We start from the raw sequence: 6461 nt of genomic DNA on the forward strand, positions 1-6461 counted from the left end.
AGACATTGGAATCAAGTGCACCCTCAGCAAGTTTGTGGACGACACCAAGATGAGTGGTGAAGTCGATACATTGGAGGGAAGGGAAGCCATCCAGAGGGACCTGGACGGGCTGGAGAAGTGGGCCCATGTGAACCTAATGAGGGTCAACAAGGCCAAATGCAAGGTGTTGCACTTGGGCCGGGGCAGTCCCAGGTATTTATACAGACTGGGGGAAGAACTCCTTGAGAGCAGCCCTGTGGAGAAGGACTTGGGGGTCCTGATGGATGAGAAGCTGAAGATGAGCCAGCAGTGTGAGCTGGCAGCCTGGAAGGCCAACTATGTTCTGGGCTGCATTAAAAGAGGAGTGGCCAGCAGGGAGAGAGAGGGGATTGTCCCCATCTACTTGGCTCTTGTGAGGCCCCATCTGCAGTACTGCGTCCAGGTCTGGGGCCCCAGTACAAGAAAGACACAGAGCTCTTGGAACGAGTCCAGAGGAGTTGCCACCAAGATGATCAGAGGGCTGGAGCACCTCTCCTGTGAGGAAAGGTTGAGGGAACTGGGTTTGTTTAGCTTGGAGAAGAGAAGGCTCCAGGGAGACCACACTGTGGTATTCCAGTACTTGAAGGGAGTGTATGAACAGGAGGGGGAATGATTGTTTCCGAGGGTAGATAGCGATAGGACAAGGTGGAATGGTTTTAAACTAAGATGGAGAAGATTTAGTTTAGATATCAGGAGGATGTTTTTCACTCAGAGGGTGGTGACACACTGGAACAGGTTGCCCAGGGAGGCTGTGGATGCCCCGTCCCTGGAGGTATTCAAGGCCAGGCTGGACATGGCTCTGGGCAGCCCGGTCTAGTGGTTGGTGACCCTGCACACAGCAGGGGGGTTGAAACTAGATGATCTTTGAGGTCCTTTTCAACTCAGACCGTTCAATGTTATGATTCTATGATATGGTATGATTGATGACAACCAACATGGCTTCATTAAAGGTAAATCGTGTCTGACAAATTTTGTGGCCTTCTGAAGTAGGATTACGGCATTGGTGGATAAGGGGAGATCCAATGGTGTTGTCTACCTGAACTCGTACAAATAATTTGACACTGTCTGTCATGACATAATTTTTTCTAAACGGGTGAGACGTGGAACTGACAAATGTACCAGTCGATGGATAAAGAATTGACTGGATGATTGCACTCACAGAGTTGCAGTCAACATCTCAATGTCTGGGTGAATGCCAGTGATGAGTCGCGTTCCTCAGGCTTCAGAATTGGACAGTGAGATGAAGAGCACCCTCAAGAGATCACAGATGACACTCTACTGATTGATGCAGTGGATACCCTGAAGGGGAGGGATGCCCTCCAGAGGGACTGTGAGAGGCTTGAGATGTGGATCCATGCAAACGTCATGAAATTCAAAAGGGCCAAGAGCAAGGTCCTGCACTTAAGTAGGGGAAATACAAACTATGAATATAGCCTGAGGAGAAAATTGATTGAGCGCATCTGCAAGGAGAAGGACTTGTAGGAGTCAGTGCATGAAATATTTACCATGAGCTGGTAATGTGTGCTTGCAACTCAGAAAGCCAGTGGTATCCCAGGCTGCATCAAAAGCAATGTGATCAGCAGGTTGAGAAAGATGGTTATCTCCCTCTACTCTGCTCTCATGAACCCTCCCCTCCCCCCCAGGAATACTGCATCCAGGCCCCCAAAGTTTCTGTAGTGTAGTGGTTATCACGTTTGCCTCACATGCAAAAGGTCCCCGGTTTGAAACCGGGCAGAAACACCAGATTTATCTTGGCTTAAGGTCATGGATGTCAGGACTTGAGCTTTTTATTTGCAGGAACTGCTGATGGAAAGACCTAAGCACAGTAAGCTCAAGCGGAAAGAAGACCTTGACAAGGAACCACAGATTTCTTTGAGAATCATTCTTTGAAGTGACCACCTGCTTACGGCGCCTGTTTTCTCATCCTTTCAACTTAGCCCTTGGTGCTGCACACCCAGAACAGTATTTTGTGCGGCACGGAAAATGAGCAAAGCGGCTTGACTACTCTGAGCGCCTTGTCATCCACATGGAGGCTCTTTGCTTGACATGACTCAAAAGTCAGGTGTTCATGAATAGGTGATGATTTTATTGAGGGCTAGCATTGTTATGTTGAAAAACACTATTCTATAAGTTTTTATCATAGAAGGCTCTTTACACACAATCCACTGATTTCTGGGTTGTGGGTTCAGCACGTTTTCGCTGTGTGACTCTGCTTTGCTTTATTTAGTGGGCTAGGACCATGGCTTGCATAGATACTTAGAGGATTAGGTATAAGGTTTCTAATGCTTATTGTAATAATGCTATGCATACTTTGTTTTGTAGGATGCATACACCGATGCTTACAGCGTGATAACCGCTACACTATGGAAACTTTGCTTACAGCATGTGAAGGAGTGTAGTTTTTGATTAGCACATAGAATATCATAGGCTGTGTGAAAGCTTGTAGTAAGTTTTAGGACAGCTAGCAATGAAATATGCATTTATATTATGCGTGTGTAATAGAGTTTTAATAGTAGATAACATAGTTAAGAAATAGGCTTAGGGATAGGATACTTGCGGTCGTGTTTGCGATCGCGCTGTAACGGGATAAGACTTTATAGAGCATGGGGAGGGGGAAATATGTTGTATTAGGCGAATAACGGAGCACTCGGGTTGTAACGCAGAAGGCCCTTCCCCATTTGCTTGCTATTGGTTTTCCTACTTACTTGAACCCGTGTCGTAAGACGGAGAGGCTGTACTTCTTTGTTTTCATAACAAGGTGTATAACTACCCTGTATATGGCTTTTCAGAAGTGAGTGGACAGAGCGGGATATTCAATATGATTGGCCAGCAGCCCGCGTGAGCTTCTGGAACAGTCTAGTAAAAGATAAGAAATACTATATAGTTCTGTAGCTTTTAACAATAAACGCCATTTTGCTGCTCATCATATTGATGTGTAAAGTACAGTCTGGTCAGGATCGGGTTTTGGTTCTCTATGTGCAAGGGTAATATGAAAAGGGTCGCTGGAGTTCGGTAACAAATGGTGCCGAAACCCGGGACCCTTGCTGTGTTTTGCTTGCGCGGGTGCCAGGCTGGCACCATACCTGCAGCGGGGAAGGAACGCTTGCAGAAGACCTGGAGTCTTGAGCTTAGCGGCACAAGAAAAAGGGTACGCCTCCTGAGGTATATCGGCAGGGAAGACGCCAGCCACAGCCATGGAACAAGTTGTTAAGGTACTGTTTTCATTTTGCAAAGAATATTGCGGGAAGAATTCTCCTTCTGAGAAGGAAATTGCCGCGGTGCTCTCTCGTTTAGAACAAGAACGCATAATTGCCTCCCCCCACGAAGTACTTAACTATCAGATGTGGGGTTTCCTCACGACGGTGCTTGCGCAGAGAGATATGTCCATGCAGAAAGCTGCAGAGCTTAAAACGTGGGGGCTGATTCTTGGTGCTTTGAAAGCTGCCAGGGAAGAAAAAAAGTTACTGCTCGGGCTGGGACCTGATCCAGGAATTTTCCCGGGAGATTCCCTAGATCTGGGAGATCAGAGCCAGCCGGGAGATAGTTTTTCTCATAGGAGCTCTGAAGACGGCTCTCCAATCAAAATGGCGCCGGCCATGCCAACCGCCCCTGCGTCCAGCGCCACCCACATGTCCATCATCGTGGAGGAATGCGAGGGAGGCATGTCGCAACACCCACCGCTGCCGCAACACCCACTGTCGTCTTTGCCAATCACCTCACAACAGACTCCCGAGACTCCGCCTCCGTATCAGCAGGAGTAGTATCCTTTATTACGTATTGTCTCTGGGGCAGAAACTGGAGCAGGCTGTACCCACCCATCAAGGGGCGGACCATCCACGTCAGCGCCACCCGGCCCCCTTGAGGGGGCGGCACTGCCCGGCTCACCTGGGGGAGGGGTAACATCGGAAAAGGCGGTGATGCAAGAGGGCAGGACCAATGGGCGTACTGACGGGCATACCTATAGGCGTGCTCAGAATGCTGATTAGTCAGAGATAGTGCAGGGCTTGACTGTACAACCCCTGTCTCCGCCCATGGGGATGTTCAGGGGGAGCGGGCTAGCGGCCGTGGAGCAGCACGGAGCCGGGGTTCTCTGTGGCTGCTGCAGCCGCGCCGCACCACACCACACCATGCAGCTCCAACCACAGGTCCAGTGTGCCCGGCTAGCTCAGTTGGTAGAGCATGAGACTCTTAATCCCAGGGTTATGGGTTTGAGTTCCATGTTGGGCATCCCTCCATGAATGATGATAATCCTTTTAAGATCAGTTAAAGGGATCGGACCTAAGGTCTGACATTCCTGCATCTCTGGCTACCTGCCAGGGGGGCAGTGGTTTGGCAGGATTTAAGCAATGCTTGGAAAACTGCTGTCTTTACCTATCGGACAGTTAGTGTGCAATTGCTTGAAGTAAGGGCTGTTGCAGTAGCAGTGCGCTTGTGGCATGACATCCTTTGTAACATTGTCATGGGTTCAGCTTTTGCAGCTAGGCTGCTGGCTCATATGGGCCAGGAAGGACATCCAGGCTCGGATGTGCCAGGCTTTTTTACTACCAGAAATGCTATTGCTGACAGAGTAGCCAGCATGTTTGTTTTTACAGTTCAAGAGGCTTGCGATTCTACCCTTTACGTGGGTGCCCATGTGCTGGCAAGAATTTGTTCCATCCTTTTGTCTGTAGCCTGGGTTGTTGTTCACACATGCCCTCACTGTAATTCTACACCTAAGAAAGGAGCAGGAGTTAACCCTTGCAGCCTCGGACCCATGCAAGTCTGGCAGACAGATTTCACTTGGGAACAGCATTTCTCTCCCCGTGCCTGGCTTGCAGTTATGATAGATACTTCCTCCACTGTTATCGTGGCCACACAGCATGCGAAGTCCAACTCAACTGTGGAACGTGCTAATTGCCTTCTCAAGGAAAAGTTACATATCCTTGGGGAGGGGGAAGGATATAGGAAGAAGATACCTGTCGGCAGGCATGCCGAGATACTAGCAAATGAGGAAGGGCCTTCCGCGTTACAACCCGAGTGCTCCGTTATTCACCTAATACAACAGCTTGCAACTCAGAAAGCCAGTGGTATCCCAGGCTGCATCAAAAGCAATGTGATCAGCAGGTTGAGAAAGATGGTTATCTCCCTCTACTCTGTTCTCATGAACCCTCCCCTCCCCCCCAGGGATACTGCATCCAGGCCCCCAAAGTAAGAGGGACATGGATCTGTTAGAGCAACTCCAGAGAAGGGCCGTGAAGATGATCAGAGGTCTGGACCACATTTCCTTGAGAACAGGTTGATGCAGTTGGGGTTGTTCAACCTGAAGAAATGAAGAAACCTTGTACTTGCCTTCAGTACCCAAATGGGGCCAGGAAAGCTGGGGAGGGACTATTTACTTGAGCATGCAATAATCGGACAAGGGAAAGTGGTTTTAAACCAAAAAAGAATAGATTTGCGTCGGACATTAGGAAGAAATTATTCACTATGAAGGTGGTGAGGCAAGGGAAATTGTGCCTGCCCCAACCCTGTAAGTGTTTAAAGTAGGTTGGATGGGACTTTGCCCAACATGACCCCATGGCAGGTGTCTCTGCCCCTAGCAAGAAGGTTGGAAGCAGATGACATTTAAGGTACCTTCCAACTTAAACTACTCTCTGATTCTATGACCACAAGTAAACATTTCTTAAACAAATGATCTTATACCTAAGCAATAACTTTCACAGTCATGTCTGAAACATGAGCATTCTAGTTTGCACACCAAAGTCTATCTCATGTTTTCCCACACTAATTTATGACAAGTTGTATATTAATAAGTACTAAGTGAACAGTTAAAGCACATCATTTTTATTGTTTATTCCATAGGAATAAAGAGTGAAAAGCAGAAAAGGAGGGAAGAATGTGTTTCACAACAGGAATAATAAAATATCCTTGACTAGAGTTAGTAACGAGTAAGCAAATATTCTTCATCTCCAGCAGTTTGCAATGCTTCTTCTCAGTGTTTAGCAGGCGGGATAAAAAGCTAGAATTGGTGAAGAGAGATCTAATGCTAGTGTTGCCATTAGATTTTATCACACAACACCCTTCCCTTCCCCCAAGAGAAGGGGAGGAAATAGGGGGGAAAGAAACAACTTGTTTCAGGTAAGAGAACTAGTTTCTTAAAAACAATATAAGATAATACTGAATAAACAGAAGTAGTAAAACAAATGATTCAACAACGGGAGGAGAGAGAAAGAGTCCAAGTCCTTATTGGCAGGCACTCATGTCCGGCCTCCTGGAAGAGCAGGGAGCACTCTCCCATCACCTAGAATCAGAAATCACACAGGGAATACTGGAGACTTCTGGGAACAGCACAGCTGAAAAGAGATAGACTATTTGCGTCTCAGAGAGCTAGAACTCACATGGAAATAGCTGAGACTGCTAGAAGCACAGGACCTAGGATGTGCAGCTTCTGGGCACTGTGCTCCAGC

The 6461-nt window shown here is 47.7% G+C and overlaps 2 non-coding genes across 2 annotated transcripts; both read left to right on the forward strand.

The window, feature by feature from the left end:
* On the forward strand, positions 1686–1758 carry TRNAV-CAC. Its single transcript has one exon. It is a non-coding gene; the product is annotated as a tRNA-Val (tRNA).
* Positions 4173–4245, forward strand: TRNAK-CUU. The gene has a single exon. It is a non-coding gene; the product is annotated as a tRNA-Lys (tRNA).

This window comes from Numida meleagris, chromosome 1, assembly GCF_002078875.1.
Source record: "Numida meleagris isolate 19003 breed g44 Domestic line chromosome 1, NumMel1.0, whole genome shotgun sequence".
NCBI lineage: Eukaryota > Metazoa > Chordata > Aves > Galliformes > Numididae > Numida > Numida meleagris.